Source organism: Chenopodium quinoa, unplaced genomic scaffold, assembly GCF_001683475.1.
Source record: "Chenopodium quinoa cultivar QQ74 unplaced genomic scaffold, ASM168347v1, whole genome shotgun sequence".
Taxonomy (NCBI): Eukaryota; Viridiplantae; Streptophyta; class Magnoliopsida; order Caryophyllales; family Amaranthaceae; genus Chenopodium; species Chenopodium quinoa.
The window spans coordinates 1,729,510-1,745,748 of record NW_018743262.1 but is presented as its reverse complement, the minus strand read 5'-3'; the positions used below and the strand labels follow the sequence as shown (position 1 = coordinate 1,745,748).

General features: G+C 31.9%; 1 long non-coding RNA gene across 2 annotated transcripts; it reads right to left on the bottom strand.

Annotated features, from left to right (window-relative positions):
- Nucleotides 1-202: 202 nt before the first annotated feature.
- Nucleotides 203-1,823, bottom strand: LOC110735300. Of its 2 annotated transcripts, none has more exons than XR_002514061.1 (3): nt 1,226-1,823; nt 792-921; nt 203-425 (listed from the first exon to the last, which is right to left on the bottom strand). It is a non-coding gene; the product is annotated as an uncharacterized LOC110735300 (long non-coding RNA). The 2 variants fall into 2 exon arrangements; XR_002514062.1 differs by having other exon boundaries at nt 792-892; nt 1,226-1,783.
- Nucleotides 1,824-16,239: the final 14,416 nt, after the last annotated feature.

Here is a 16,239-nt window from a genome sequence, read left to right as displayed (position 1 = left end):
TGTTAGGTGAGTTAAAAAGAATATTTTCGAAGATGAAGAGACCCGTTGTGTGAAATATAGGGTATGTTTCGATATATCAAACAGACCTATTATGTTAAATAACGGGTCTGTTTATTCTCTACTTTTTAAAAAAATATATATAAATTATTTTTGCAATTTTCTTTTGAATTTTGAAAATTTTGTTATTTATGCTCCATAAAAATTAGCAAAAAATTCATATATTGTAATTTAAGATTGAATTTATTGAGACTTACATAAATTATTACATGACGTAAAATTGATGTGAATGATATCAAAAGATCATCCAATATATAAAACTGCAACAAAAATAAATTTACAATAATATGTAGTACATTAATAAGGGTTTAATACTCCATTTCTTATCTCCGTTGAGAATAAAGTGTGATCTGATGAATGAAGCAAATCTGACAAAACAAAAACAAAAAAATCATCATTATAATTATGAAACATTCTACACTAGAACAATTATTAAAAGATTTAAAAACACATTCGATTGTTTTCATAAAAGCACAAAAAATTGTAATCATGAATGTAATTGAAAGCTATTCTGCTCTAAAAAAAAATTGAAGGCTATTCTCAATTAAAAACCAATTAACAATACAAATTTTCAGCAAAGCATCGACGATGATGAAGACCATCAACTAATACAAATTTATCTTCAAATTAAACCAGGTTGTATAATTATACAAAGCCTTAATTTACTCCTTTAATAATTTCTCACCAACTAAAAAAATCAAGAAAAGAAAACCCATATTAATGGGACAAATTACCTGAAAAACTAACTAGCAGCAACAAGAACATGAACACTCGAACCACGCCAAGGTATGGTTATCAGACCGTTGTGGATCGGAGGAAGGAGAGAAGAATTCAACTAGACAGGGGGGAGAAGAACACCATCAACTACAAGATGTAAAAGGGAATAACTTCCATAAAATACAACTAAAACTAGAGATTAAAGAAGAAAAAGACATCAGATAATAAGCAACTTTTTTTATCAACACAAAATAATTTCAATTTTAACCATAAGTTTGTATCGCCATCTGCCAGTTTATCAGATAATTATTAACAAAAAAAATACAATTCAGATTGTAATTAAATTACAAGACATTAATTCGAGTTTTAAAACAACAAATCATGAATATAATAGCAATTTAACGATTCAGATAGGTAAAAAAAACAAGACGATTTAAGCGAGTGAAAATACCTGGAGAATATGTGATCGACGAATTGAATCAGCGAAAGCCTAAATCGAATTAGTGAAAAGAAAACCTTGAATTTGAAGGTATAATGATTCGATCCAAGGAAAACGAAGAAGTTGCGACGATTTCAATGGAGGATTTGAAAGTATTTAGGACAACAAAAATGGTGATTTGAGGAGAAATAGAAAAAAAAAACTATATAAAAATGAAGTTAAAAGACTAGAAGGGAAAAAGCTAAGAACTGTCGGCGGCATCATTAGGGTTGGGCGGAGGTTTTGAAGAGAGAGAGAGAGAGAGGAGAATGAGTTTGAACTTTGAAGGGATTTAATAATAATTAAAAGAAAGTAAAAGTACCATGTAAGTGACCCGTCAAATGAAGGTGGATCTATTAGAAATGAAGGGATTTTCTTCTCTTATCAGAAATATGGGACCTAATATAATGAAGAGACCCGTTAGGTTTGGTAACAGGTCTCTTATTTTTTACTTTTTTTTTCTAATATACATAAGAGAGCCGTTATAATTAAAATTGGGTCTTTTACATCAAATAGACCCGTTAGTTAAATTACGGGTCTATCATTTGGATCTTTTTTCCAAGTTTTGTAGTAGTGGCTTTATTATAGACTAGTTTACTCTTGACTGGTCAAATTTGGTTTAGTAATTTGTTTTAAATTGTTTTTATCATGAAAGAGTAGAATTGTATTGATTATGGAGGAGTAGAATTGCTACATTTTATTTAATTATGGATTTCATGTACCTTTGTTTAAATAAATTAGGAGGATTTATTTATTATTTGATCTAATTTTTAAATTCAATTTTCCTTGGAGTTTAATATTGTTTGTAAGTCTCCATTCTCTTATTCAAAAACAATTTGAATTTTTAAATAAAAATGAATGTCACTATAGATTGAATGTAATCATGTATGTTTTCTTTTTTTAAACGAATTGTTTGATTTTTTTTTTCAGTTTAAACATATTTAAGATCCAATTTTCTGTCAAGGTTAGGTTTTAGATTAAATGTAGCAGCAATGTTTTAGCTTCAATTTGTTTTTGGTTTTTTTTTTTTTTGAAATTGAAAAAAGTCGCATGCTTAAATTTAGCAGCAATGTTTTAGCTTCAATTTAGGTTTTTTTTTTTTTATTTAAATCACATGCTTAAATTTGGTAGCAATAATGTTTTAGCAATGAATTTTTACATATAAACCCAATTATGTAAATAATAAAATTTATATACAATTATTTGTAATTAACTGTTTAATTAAGCAGGATTTTGCTCCTAAATTCCAATCCCCTCCACAGTCCCCTCTATAGTTTGCAGCTTCAACATGGTATTCCGACAAGGGTTTGGATGATAACCCCTCAATTTATTCTTGGAACGAGGACAACTCCAATGGCAGTGGCAGTTCGGTGGGGAATTGAGCGTGCTGGATTCGAGTGGGTGTCTGCTCTTGGAATTGGATTTTCTCTCGGCGTAGTATTAGTTCATGTTATGGGTTTTCTTTGCATGTTATGAATTAAATTTAATTTGTGCTTCCATTAGTATAATTAAATTTAATTTGTGCTTCCATTAGTTATGTTATATTATCATGGTTGTAAGAACTAATTAATGGACGCGTTAGTTATGTTATATTAATGACTGCTCTACGATTAGTCTGTCGAAGCACCCTAAATGCGTAATTTTAGTAATTTCTTAACTTTAAGTATATCATGACTTTTACACGTATTGTGCCTTACATGAGATCTCTAGCAAGTTATATGATATTGTCGGGTGCAATAGATATTTCAAAGGAATTAGAAGATAAAAACTAAAACTAAATTGATGGATTTAATAAGAAATCGATGTTCAAGTACATGATCATATGCTTTGTAACGATTAAATAACCATCTTTGTTGCAAGAGGGTTTAGGGTTTAGTTTGAGATTTGAGGATTTAGGGTTCAGTTTGAGGTTAGAGGTTTGAGGGTTTAGTTTAAGGTTCGACGGTTTAGTTTGAGGGTTTAGGGTTTAGTTTGAGGTTTCGGGTTAAGCATTTAGGGTAAAGTTAGAGGTTTTAGGGTTTAGTTTTAGGTTTGAGGGTTTAGGGTTTAGTTGAAGGTTTGAGGGTTTATTTGGAGGTTTGAGGGTTTAGGGTTTAGTTTGAGGTTTCGGGTTTAACATTTAGGGTTTATGTTGAGTTTTTAGCGTTTTTGGTTTGATGGTTTAGGGTTTAGTTTGAGGTTTGAGGGTTTAGAGTTTAGGGTTTAGTTTGAGGTTTGAGGGATCAGGGTTTAGGGTTTAGGGTTTAGTTTGAGGTTCCGTTTAGGGTTTAGGGTTTACATTGAGGTTTTAGGGTTTAGTTTGAGGTTCCAGGTATAGGGTTTAGGGTTTATAATTCAAACAATTGTGACACAAAGTAGTTAAAGCCACAAACACTACTATGCATCATACATTGAAGAAAATTGTTTTCCAATTGCTATTGACAACAAGGGGCTATTGACAACTTTTCATATCAAAGGAAATACTACATAGTTTCTCAAAAATACAAACCATACATAAATTAGGTGAAAGTTGTTTTACATAAGGAAGTCATTAGGGTTTCTACTATCTCAATAGCAAAGCTACAAAAAGTCACTATCGTCAGTGTCCCACCTGTCTGCTGACTCGTCCCCCGTTTTCATTTCGAACAACTCCTTCGCATACTCTAACTTCTAAACATACTCAACTGGGTAATTACTGTAGTTGAATGGCGCAGTAGTAACTAGATCAGGCTGAGCCATCTCGTCCCACCTATTTTCAGCTACTATCTTTCTTTTGAAGTACATTCTTTCATCTGGATCGTTCACTATTATCTCAATCGGGTCCTCATGAGTAAACTCCATCCACTCGAATGTGAACTCGTACTTTTTCTTTTCTGAAAAAATGCACTTCCTTCCCAATAGAAGAAGTCCATATTTCTCTTCATCAGTGCAGATAAATTTTTGGGCATGACCGACCAAAGAATACCAACAGTCAAGGCCGTCAAACAATTCAAAGAAGTGTTTCAAATGCACACAATAATTGGGAAAGTTGTGACACACGTTCAGCCTTTTTTTTAATTGTCTCAAGTCAAAACTTAAACAAATTTTTGCTACGTGGAGCAAATACCACATAAAACAATAAGCCTCTTTGCGAAAGTGTCTTGGTTTGCCAATACTAAATATTGTGAAGAAAGGGTAGTCCGGGTTAAAGTCAATACCTTTGACAGGATCAAGTACTCCTCCTCTTGCAATAGTTGCTAGTTGCTAACCTGTCATCAATCGTTTGTAATGTAGTGGCATGTGGATGTGCCGAAGGACATTATTAAGACCGTTGAGACCATTTTTCAACTTCCCTACCATTCGCAAAAGCCTCTTCCTCTTCTTCTTAGCACGGCTGTTAGCTGCACCCCATGCATAAAAAACATGTTAGTATAATCTATAAAAAGATTAAAGATTTATTTGGGATAAAAAATATACCTTTGTTTCCCATCTGCTCTCTATCACAGCTAATAACTCAGATCACGTAATGTCACTAAAATTTTATACTTACCACTATATATATATATATATATATATATATATATATATATATATATATATATATATATAATACATAAATGGGGATAATAATGGTGATAAATGTAGTGTTACCTAACCCTATATTTTTATAATATTTAACAATGATTTTTTGGAATAAGACTCCATTTTAACATTAATACATGTGTCGATTTTTTTTTTGCATAATAGTTCATTTTAACCCATTGTTTGTATAATAATTTAAAATGCTATTAAGTATTTAGTATTTAATATATGTACAAATGTTGATTTTAAATTTATAAGAGCCCATTTTTACATTTGATACAAGTGTTACGTTCTTTTTAAAATTCTATGCTAAAATATATTTTTATCAATGTCAAAAAGCCCCCCTTCCTCAACATTGTTTATTGAAATAGTGTGTTTAAATTAATTATTAATCGATGTAATTATATAATTAAAAAAGTTTTAAAATTTAATTATATATAATTCAATAAATAAGTCACTTTATTTAACTAGAAATATATTTAATTACCGATAAATCAAGAAGGGCTCCTTATTAGAATAACATAATAGTTTAAAATTATTCTTTGATGCAATATTTACTTTTGATTTTAGGGTGTTTTTTTCTTTTTCTTAATAAAAAAATTCAAAAAAAAAGACATAAGGTCCTTAAAAGTGGAAAATGCAAAAGTTTAGGTCCTTTATATTAGCTTAACTCGTATAACTTGGGTTTATGACTCATTTACCAAAAATGAAGAGCTTTTTTTTTCTTGTTCAGATGACTTTTCATCAAACTGGAAACACCAGTTAAATATTTAATGCTTCCAACTGTATACAAGGGGGAAAAGCTTGAAACTTTTGTCTTTATTTAGTTTTAATCTATAACATTTGTGTCAGTAGTAGGTTTCACTCCTGCAGTCCATCAGAAAAATAATTCAGTGGTATGAAGTGTAAGTCTGGTTTCCAGATTTTATGGGATTCACAATACATTACATTTTAGACTAGAAGTTGAGGAATCCTAGTTACATACATTAGACTTCATTTAAAACGAATGGAGGTTCTATTTTTTGGAGCCAATGGAGCTATGAAAGTGTTGTATGGGTCGGTTTGGGTCTTGGCCCATTGAATCAGATATTTTTACAGACCCAATGGAGCTAAAATGGTAATCTGTGAAAGTCCATTAAGTATCTACGTTATTAAGCTGATAGGCATCAAATACAAAAGTCAACGTATATCATAATTTTTGGTATGACCGTTCACACACTAAATTCAATTGACAAATACATACCCCTCACACACTAAATTCAACTTTTACACACTAAATTCAACGTTCACACCCTAAATTCAAATTTTCCATGATTTTTGAAATCCCATGAAAAATAGTTCAACTTGTTTACTAATTACATTCACAATTCATGGCTATAAATACCCACGCATTTCAGTTTGTTAATTCATCACAACTTTCTTTTTCTTTTCTTTACTTCATCACAATATTCTTTTACGAGTGTAAAATTCTAACTTGTGTTAAAAAAAATGGAGTATGATGGTCTTCTATGCACTACTATTACTTTCAAGGACTACCTGAACACCAAACTGGTAAGTTATAACATTCTTAATCATTCCTATACTTACAGTTGTTTTTGAGTTCATTTAAGAGTTCATTTTGATTAGTATTTGCATGTGATTATGTTATGTTTGTCATTGTCGTATAGGCATTTCATGCAGATTGGAGACCTTTACTTCATCGATCTTTGGATAACGTTCGAGTTATGCGCGCCAATGGGGGCATTCATGGAATGTCACTATTATTGGTACTAATGTTCCATCTACTCGATCAGTGTTTCTTCAAGAAGGATGGAACATATTTGTTACAGATAACGCCGTTGCTGAGGGTGAGATTTTGAAGGTCTACTATGCTGCGGGTGGGTTATTTTTTGTCCACATTTATAATGCGGTAAATGAGGAAAGGCTTCCAAATGCAGGAGCCCAGTAGAAATATATTGATTAATGCTGATTTATTTTTTTTTAAAAAAAGTGTTTGGTTGACCTTCAAAAGTGTTGAATGAAGTACTAAGTAGTGTCGTTTCTTTAATGAAGTTTAAGGTGCTTTAGAAATTCTTGTGATTTTTTTTCCAATTTTTTAAGAACAACCTGAGTTTCAATTTTGTTCAACTTTTGTTGAATCTTTTTAATAAAATAGTTATGATTGACTCCTTAAAACTCACGTTTTATATTCTAGTTATAACATCTTAATACAAATATATACAATCATATTTTAGTGATGCGTGTGTTCCATTACTCTCATAGTTTCATACGACTAACCAAGAGCCAACAAAAATTGAACATCTACACAAGTCCCAAATATCGTGCGCACACATTGTCGCATTGAACAGTAAAAATGACATATCAAAGGTTAATGATCATTGCCTTGAATTTGTACAACCTATTAGTTAAACAATCATCTACAATATAATTTTGAAATTAAGTAAATATTGTAAGGACGACAATCTAATTCGTCAATTTTATTAGGGTGACATCATAATAACATATTTTTTTTATTATGTTAAACTACTATCATAAGATTTATAACGTATAGTATAAAATGATAAAAATGTGTCATAGTGTCATCTTTAATATGGGATACGTAACAAAGTAACTTTTTTTCGTCAAGTATGTATAAGATATGATTAGATTAGTATACATGGAATAGTGGTATGTATTAATTATCTAATTATCAAATAAAATCAGTGTATATTGACCATTGTATGTCTAGTTATCAAATAAAATCAATATATGTCGTTGTAGTGTCATCTTAGCTGTGCCCTAAATGGTTCCAACAGTACCCTTATACTACTAAGTTGTACCTTTGAATTTTTTAGTGGTATGAATTTTAAATGGTTTATTGAAACCTTTTACACTGTTTAATTCGAGGACCCATGTTCTTTACATTTACGTGGAGTGAGTTGATTAAATGGTTCCCTTAATTTTATTTGCATAGATTACTTCTTAGTCACTCATGCATTCACTTAGTTAAACTTATTAACCCACTTTCAAAATAAATTTCTCCAAAAAACTTATTGCTCACAAACAATGAGACCAAGCTGGATTGCTTGTCTCTCTTACTCATTTTTTTTAATTCATTCACTCTCCTTTTTTTTCCCTTCATATTAATGCTACTACTCATTAATTAGGTTCCCAATCAACTTTTCATCAATTGTCATGCAAGAATGTTTTTAGGACACGTACGTGTCTCAAAGAGGCAAGGTTGGGATACAATCTTTTTGACAATCAACCTTTTTGGTCAGCCAAATTTGCCAAACTTAATTAGCTAAAATTCATTATTTGGTGATTAAATCATGCTGGATTAATTTCTAAATTTGTGGTATTTTTTTGTATTAATTAGGTGACACTACTGATAAGTACGTACATGATCCATATCAATTCGGGTCATATATATTATTGTATATATCTATTTCATGTTTCCAAAACGCGTGGGCAATATTGATGTACATACATAGTCTATCATAAAATGATTGGTCACTTTCTACAGGAGTAATACCACAGGATTTGAACCCTAAATCTCTACAATATGAGGTAAGAACCTTACTAAATAAGTCAATACTTTACTTATTTTTATTTGGTAATCCTATTTAGGAAGATGGAATGATAAATATTCTTGTTAAGTAAGAAATAAAAGAATATACAAGTATTGAGGTTAATAACAAATTGGGCTTGGGACAACCCACTCATGAGCAACTCAATCCACATCAATTCCATTTATAAAAACTTAATTAGATAGACAATCCAATCATATTGAATAGGTTCAAACTTCAAAGTCAACTCAAGTGTTAAGCAAATTGTCGAATTTAATGTCTTTGGTTGGCACAACATTCCCTTTAAGATTGATCCAGTTTTATCAAGGTTTTCAGCTTCCAATGTATACTTGGATGCACACACAATATTCGACCTTCAACTTGGTCTTTAAGGAATATGGTCTTTGGCCTCGTCTTATATATATGTGAATAGTAACTTACCATCACCTAATTCATAAAGTAATGAGATGTGCTGTTCTAGGTAATATTGCCAAAAAATAACAACAAAGGCCATGCCAAATTAAAGAGATAGAATACTACTGTATGATACTAATACAATCAAGCATGCCATGTGCATGAATTAAAACACTCCTAGCTAGCTACCCAGTCTTACATAAACCTTTCTTTAGTTTCAAGATTTAAATAATATAATACTTATAACAAGCAAATAATAATAAAATATTAGGAACTCTTATAAGCATATGAAAAAATAAGAACTCTTATAAGCATTTCGATGAAGCCAGTATTTTAGTGTCATTGTTATTCTCATTCTAATAATTGAGTTTGGAATATTTGGACTTCTAAATTTGAGTGGGAAATCTGATACCACCACTTTAAAATGTATTATGGCCACATCAAAATGCATGGCACCATCACAATTACTAATGGACGACCCAACCCTAGCCTCATTACGTTCATGTAATATTATCTCTCTAACAAAATTATGAAAATACAACCTTTAATTGTGCGGTAGAGTTTGGTAAAACGTTCGAAAAAATAGGCATTTTGGAAAAAGTCTCATTTGTGAAGTCATGCCATTTTCTCACAAAGAATATGATTGTAATAAAAACATTTTGCATAGTACTCCATAATTCTTAGTTTTATTATTGTTGGACCTAAGTTAAGACCTGTTTACGATAGTGACAACTTTCCATCCAAAGGTTTACGGTTTGAGCGTTCAGAGTTTAGGATGTAGGGTTTAGGGTTTATTTTAAGGGTTGAGGGTGTAGGGTTAACGTTAGGGTTTAGGATTTAGGGTAATGGCTTAGGGTTATGGTTATGGTTTAGGCCTTTAGGGTTAGGGTTATGGTTAAGAATTTAGGGTTAGGGTTTTGTCCATGTGATGTTGACCGAAAATAGTTTTTTGCATTTGGCAAGTTGATTGAGAATAATATTTTGCCCTTGGCTGGGACCTTATCTTGACTTGATCTTGATGTTGAAGCGGTGAAGCAATTGGAAGCGGCTAGGGAATAACAAAACCAGCAAGAATGCCCCTGACATGCCATACTAGATAACGTTATTTTCACCCCCCTTATTTTTCTTCTTCTTCTCCTTCATTCGAACCTCAATACTTGGACTTTTGGAGTATGGAACTAATGCTTGTATTATTGTGCTATTTTTGTCACATGGTTACGATATTTTTTTTAGTAACGTGGACTTATGATTATCGTCAAACTAAAAAATGATACCTAACTACCTAAATAAATTGTACATCCAAATATTATTAATTAACTCAATTTACACATATGGTCTATTTTAACATAGCATTTGTCAAAAACTATCTTATTCTGTAGACTAAGGGCTTGTTCTGATTTACAAAACTGAACTGAACTAATTGACGCTGGCTGAAATAAACTGAACTGAGTAGAGCTAAAATGAATTGTTATGAGATAAGGCAATTATGAACTGAACTGAAATTAAGCGGAATAGAACAGACACTAAATACACACGTACTTGCATCTATAATTATTATACTCCATAATTAAGTAGACTTTGTGCTGTTAATTTGTTAAATGATGGGTATCCATTAAGTCTAACAACAAGCACAAGTTATTTGTTTTAAAATAAATAAATGTAGTTCAAAAAAATACTTTTTATAAGTGAAATTAAGCACAAGTTATTTGTTTTAAAATACTTTTTATAAGTAAGACATTTTTTGGTCTAGTTTGAAGTATATCGTGTATTGTGGAATGTTTCCTAATATCCAATTTCTCCTTCGACGACTATTAAGTTATACCTGGGGAGAACTTTGGGGTTTTATTAATGCCGTGAAAGGATGCTTTAGGTAATCAATTAGATCAAACCCTTGAGCAATTAAGAAAAAAATTAGGATTAAACTCCTTGAATCTTCTCATCTTTTTTTTTTTCTCCATTATATTGAAGAAACTCTCGAATCTCTCACTACATTTGAAATGCGAATGTAGGTTTAATTTGACCAAACCACATGAATCTTTGTTTCTTCTTTGTTTATTTACTTTATTGTTTTTCTCGTTTTTATCTTTCATTGACTTGTTTCGCATTAATCAAACACAACACCACTTGATTTCCCAACAATAATCATTTTGCCTTAGCGATTGGAAATTTACACATAAATGGGGTAAACAGGTGAAAGCATGTTAGTCTCAAGTAATATATGAGAGTATATAATAATATATGCAAGCCTTGCCTAGTGCATTTAATATATTGAGACATTGAGTTTGTCATGCCATACAATTTACTCAAATGGATTGAAATTAAACTATATCTCATCTCTAATCTTTTGTAATTAGGTTTAGGTTATTAGTAGAAGGTCAATTTTTCTCATCTTTACATACACATATACTTAACAAATGATATTGACAAAGGGGTGAAACAATGAAATAGGAGCAAATGAAAGGGAAACCATCCTCATTGAAAGGGTTTGGGAAGCTGTTTTATAAATAAAGTAATCAATCATAAATATTTAATAGGCCTTATTGTAGCTATTTTTGAGGCCGATTATTATAACGTGACACATTGTAAAATTAAAATACTACTCCATGGCTTGGACATGAGATCACTAGTACCAAACTCAGAGATATTTTGAATAATTCAAAAATTATTATTAGGATGTTGAGTATCTATTCAACTAATGCATCAACAATATGACTTATAATGTAGAAAAACCTACAAGTACAATATATACGAAATATAGATTTTTTTTTTAAAGGTAATGCTACAGTATAAAGTAAGCTTGGAAAAAAGTCTATATACTCCATATAAATCTTAACCCATGTTATTAAAAATCTACAACAATATCTAACAAATCTTATGCATTGACATAATCTTGCTTCCCCTAATGTTTCATGTTTAAAAATTAGTAACATTCATATATCACAAGCTCACAAAAGCACCTTACCTAGGCTAACATGGGAGATTAGTAATTAAGAAACATAAAGTTAGTGGCCAACTTACAAAAGCACCTCACCTAGGCTAACATTGGAGATCATTATCATGCTCACGCAAAAAAAAAAACATCCAACAATATGGTAGTGCCTTATAACTCTTATACTGATTCCAAAAACAAGAGAATAGTTTGGGACTTCGGATAGTTTACATGTTTTTTTACTAATACTTAATGAAATAATAATTGAATGATAGTGATTTTCTACTAAGTATATACCAAATATATATTTTTAATTAGGAAAAATTGTAAATAATAATCCAAACTTTGCCCATTTTCTTTTAATAATCACAACTTTGGATTATTCTAGAATAATCCCAACTTTAGGGCTTATTTTCTTTCTTTAATCCCAAACCGGTCAACAAATGTCAGCGACCTCTAATAGCAGGTTACATTACACGTGCCAACTTGTAGTTGGTGCAAATAATGAAAAAATTAAAAATAAACTAAAAAGAAAAATAAACAGAACCACCCAGCCTCACACTAGAACCCCCAAGCTCATCCACCACCCTGTCCTCTGCCACCAGCACACTCACGCCCACACCCCAAAAACACCAGACTCCCCTAAAACCTCCCCCCGCGTCGGTAACCTTCACCGCAGCACCGACTCCGCCGATCCAACATCAAACCTCCGCCGCTCGATCGAAACTCGCTTTTTATTATCAGCCTAAGCCAATTACCTTCGTCGTCGGCTAGCCATATGTGCTCCCATCCCATTGCCCCTCCCCTTTCTCCTTGAACCAACCACCCTCGTGGGCGCACTCCCCCTTCCCCCTTGAACTACCACCCTTGTTAGCACACTCCATGAGTATAATTCGAAGTTGTTGATGCTACTGTAGGCTGAAATTGATGAAATTAGGTGTCTAATTGCTTATTGTAGGTGGCGAATTGGTGATGAGGTAGAGATGGGTGTTGCGGCTGAAAATTTAGATCGGTGGTGATGGTAGTTGTACGGTGTTTAATTTAGGGGTTGTGCGGTTTTTTGGGCTGAGCTGATGGTGTTTATTGTTGTTATTTGAGGTTGTAGCGTGGGTTGAATGGGGCGGCTTTCAGGTGGCAGGAAGGGTGTACGTTTTCCGGTGGGCGGTGGGCCGGGGTTTTGGTGGACGGTGTGGCTTGTGGGGTGGCCAGGGAAGGGAGGGGGATTTTCTTGTTTTTTGTTTATTTTTAATTTTAAATTTTTTGATAATTAACTCATGACACATGGCATTAATTAAACAAAAAAAAAAGAAATTAACCAGTTAACCAAGTAACCAGTAACTGGGATTGATAAAAGAAAATAACCCCTAAAGTTGGGATTATTCTATAATAATCTAAAGTTGAGATTAATAAAAGAAAATGGAGCAAAGTTAGGATTACTATTTACAAATTTTCCTTTTAATTAATCCTACATTAATTTAATTTACCAACTTATTACTACATGAAAAATATCATGCAAACATGTTACATGTAAGTTGATTACATTTTCCCTCAAAAATGTAAGTTGATTACATCTTTTTAAAGAGAAAATGAATATTACAATTTACAAATGAATTCTATTAATTATTAGAGGAGTAAAATTACATACCTAATAGTTAAGAAGTTACTATTCATATATTTCATCTCATTACCATGAGTCTATGACTAAAGATAAACCGAAACATCGAATCTATGTTTCTATCAGTAGTTTTCAATTCATTATATACACATGTACAATCAGAAATTTCATATATGTATATGTATATTTGAAATGTGACAACTATATCCGAACACAGAGGAGTTAAATTTGTGCTACAAGGACGCACTTGGGGCTCCATGCACACTTTCTCTCTTCTTAATGCAACAAGTCCAAATATTAATATCACTCCACCCTCTTTTCTTTATGTTTCCAATTATTTTCCTCTCAACTTCTCTATTGTAAGAGTATCTTCTACTGAAGTAGTAAGATTTTTAATATCTATAATATTGAGATTTGCAGTTATAAACTTACAAAGTTATAATACTGATTACTTTGGTAATTAAATTAGTTAGGCTGCTTCTTCCTTAATTTTTGCATGATGAATATACAATAGTATAAGAAATGAATGAAGCACAAGAAGTTATGGTAAACATGGATGAAGTAGTAGCAGAGCTACAAAGCGAAAGGCGGAAAAATGCCGGGCTTTTGCAAAGGATATCAGCTCTAGAAGCTCAAATACAAAATGAAATAGAAAAGATCTCTTCTGCTTCCCTCATGAAAATTAATGGTCAAGTATATTTTTTTCATTTAATTTTTTATTTATTTATTTATTTCTTGTCTCTTCAGTGAATTTTTTATGTATCATATAGTATTGTGAAATATATGAAATTATTGGTAGTTAATTCTAAGTTTAATGTGGAATAATATTTTATTCCTCTTTTTTTCCAAGTTGATCTTAGGGATTAAATTATATCGGATTTAAACATTTGATCAAACACACTTTTTATTCCAAACTTTCCTTTTATTTAGTATAGATTATTGTGCTACATGTATGTATTGAATGATATACACATATATTGAACAAATTTCTCTAAGATTATTTTGGACTAAAAGGTTCGACCCTAGAAAGTGTACATGTGTTTTTTCAACCCTAGAAATTTCCTTATAACTCTTATATTGGTTCCAAAAACTGGAGAATAGTTTGGGACATGGAGAATAGTTCATTGTAACAATTTCACTTTTTCCCAATTCATCAATCTCATCAATCAGCTATTGTTGTAATAAGAGAGATGTGACACTAAGTTTTCATGTAATCTCAAAACATGGAGTATGTGTTTATTATACTTAATCAACTACAGGTTCATATGTTAATCAACCCATTTCATCCCTTTTCAATCCTAAGTACATAAATCCCTAGTTTTACCTAAAAACCATGAAAATGGGAAATATGTAACACTGAAGGGTTTCATTACCCTACAGTTCAGGTAATCAAACTTCAAACTTATACAATAGCTAATTCAATGGTCTTTTTTTTAATGTCCTATTATGTACTATTAGAGGTTGCCAAAGTTGTACTGGAAGGTAAAAGTCTTATGTTGACCCACTTTGTACAAAGTTTGATGGCGGAAGTTTTTAAATTTTGTGGGGTTAGCGCCATTACCCGAAAGAACACTCATATATATACTTCCCTGCCCAAACTCCTATTTCTTAAAACAGAGTGCTAAAAAAGAATAATTCATCTCATCAACCAAAGACTTCACAATCGAATTCATCCCAAGAGCAATCAACATAACAACTATCCCAAATAAAGCATTCCAAGCAAATTCAATACATATAATACTCACAAATCCAAAAGCTACCATTCGAAAAGTTTCAAATTTTACACAATCATCATAAAATTTACACAAAAGCATCCAAAAGCTACCATTTAGATTAAAGTTTATCTACCATTCCAGAAGTTATTGAAGTTTATCTACCATATACATAACATATAATTAAAACAACTCAAACTAAAAGTTTTAAGTTTGAAGAAGCAAAAACCAACACAAATAAAAATCATCATTACTTAAGCTTAAATCAAAGAGGAGGAGGGTTAAACCATATTGAAGTAGTTGTGGGGAGAGCGGTTGTAAGCATCAAAGTTGGTTGAAGCAGATGATGAGGAGTGGTCAATATCAGAACCAGAGACGTATTGGTGGAATATCATCGTTGTCATCTCCCGGCTCATCAACATCAAGGAACATCCCAAAAAAAGGATCCTTTTGCTGGACACCATCATCCCCATCATCGTCGTCGTCGTCATGCATCCTCATCATCTTCAGATCTCTCTGACTCTTCATCTCCTTCTTCCTCTTCTTCCTCTGACTCCTCATCATCAGCATCACAATCTTCCTCTGGCGTGTCTCCCATCTCCGCCATCTCTTTGACATCGCCTCCCAGTGCTGCTACTACGTATTGATTACCCAGTGCTTCTTCTACCCCTTGATTTTGCGGTGGTTCCTTTTCAATTTCCCCTATTCTCTGCCTCTTAATATCCCTGTCTTCATCACCATCTGAAGTTGCACCTCTCTCAATCTTTTTCCTCTCCCTGCATTTGTGTAGCCGAGCTTTCATTTCCTCAAGTTGCATTTTTTCTCTGAACGGCGGCTTTCCATCTATTGCAATTCCGCCTAAATGTATTCCACACGCCTTTGTATGTATGATTCTTCATCCTCTTCATGAATTTTAGAACTTGATGCAACATTTTGGGTGTTTTTAGCCATTTTTGGGAAGAAATTTAGGGGTGATTTTTGAGAAATTTGGTACAGAAAAGGACAGATCAAAGGGTTTGAAATGATAAATTAAAGAAGAAGTACTGTATTTATTTTGTAATGGTGATGTAATTGAAGTGATTCTTGGTGTGTGAAACAAAGCAACCCTTCACGCTAAACAATGCACTTATCTCTTAATAGCTTTTTCTTACTCTTATTTATTTTAATTTTTACAATTTTTTTTTATTTTGTTTTTTGAAAGCTAATTTTTACAAACTTTGAATTTATTT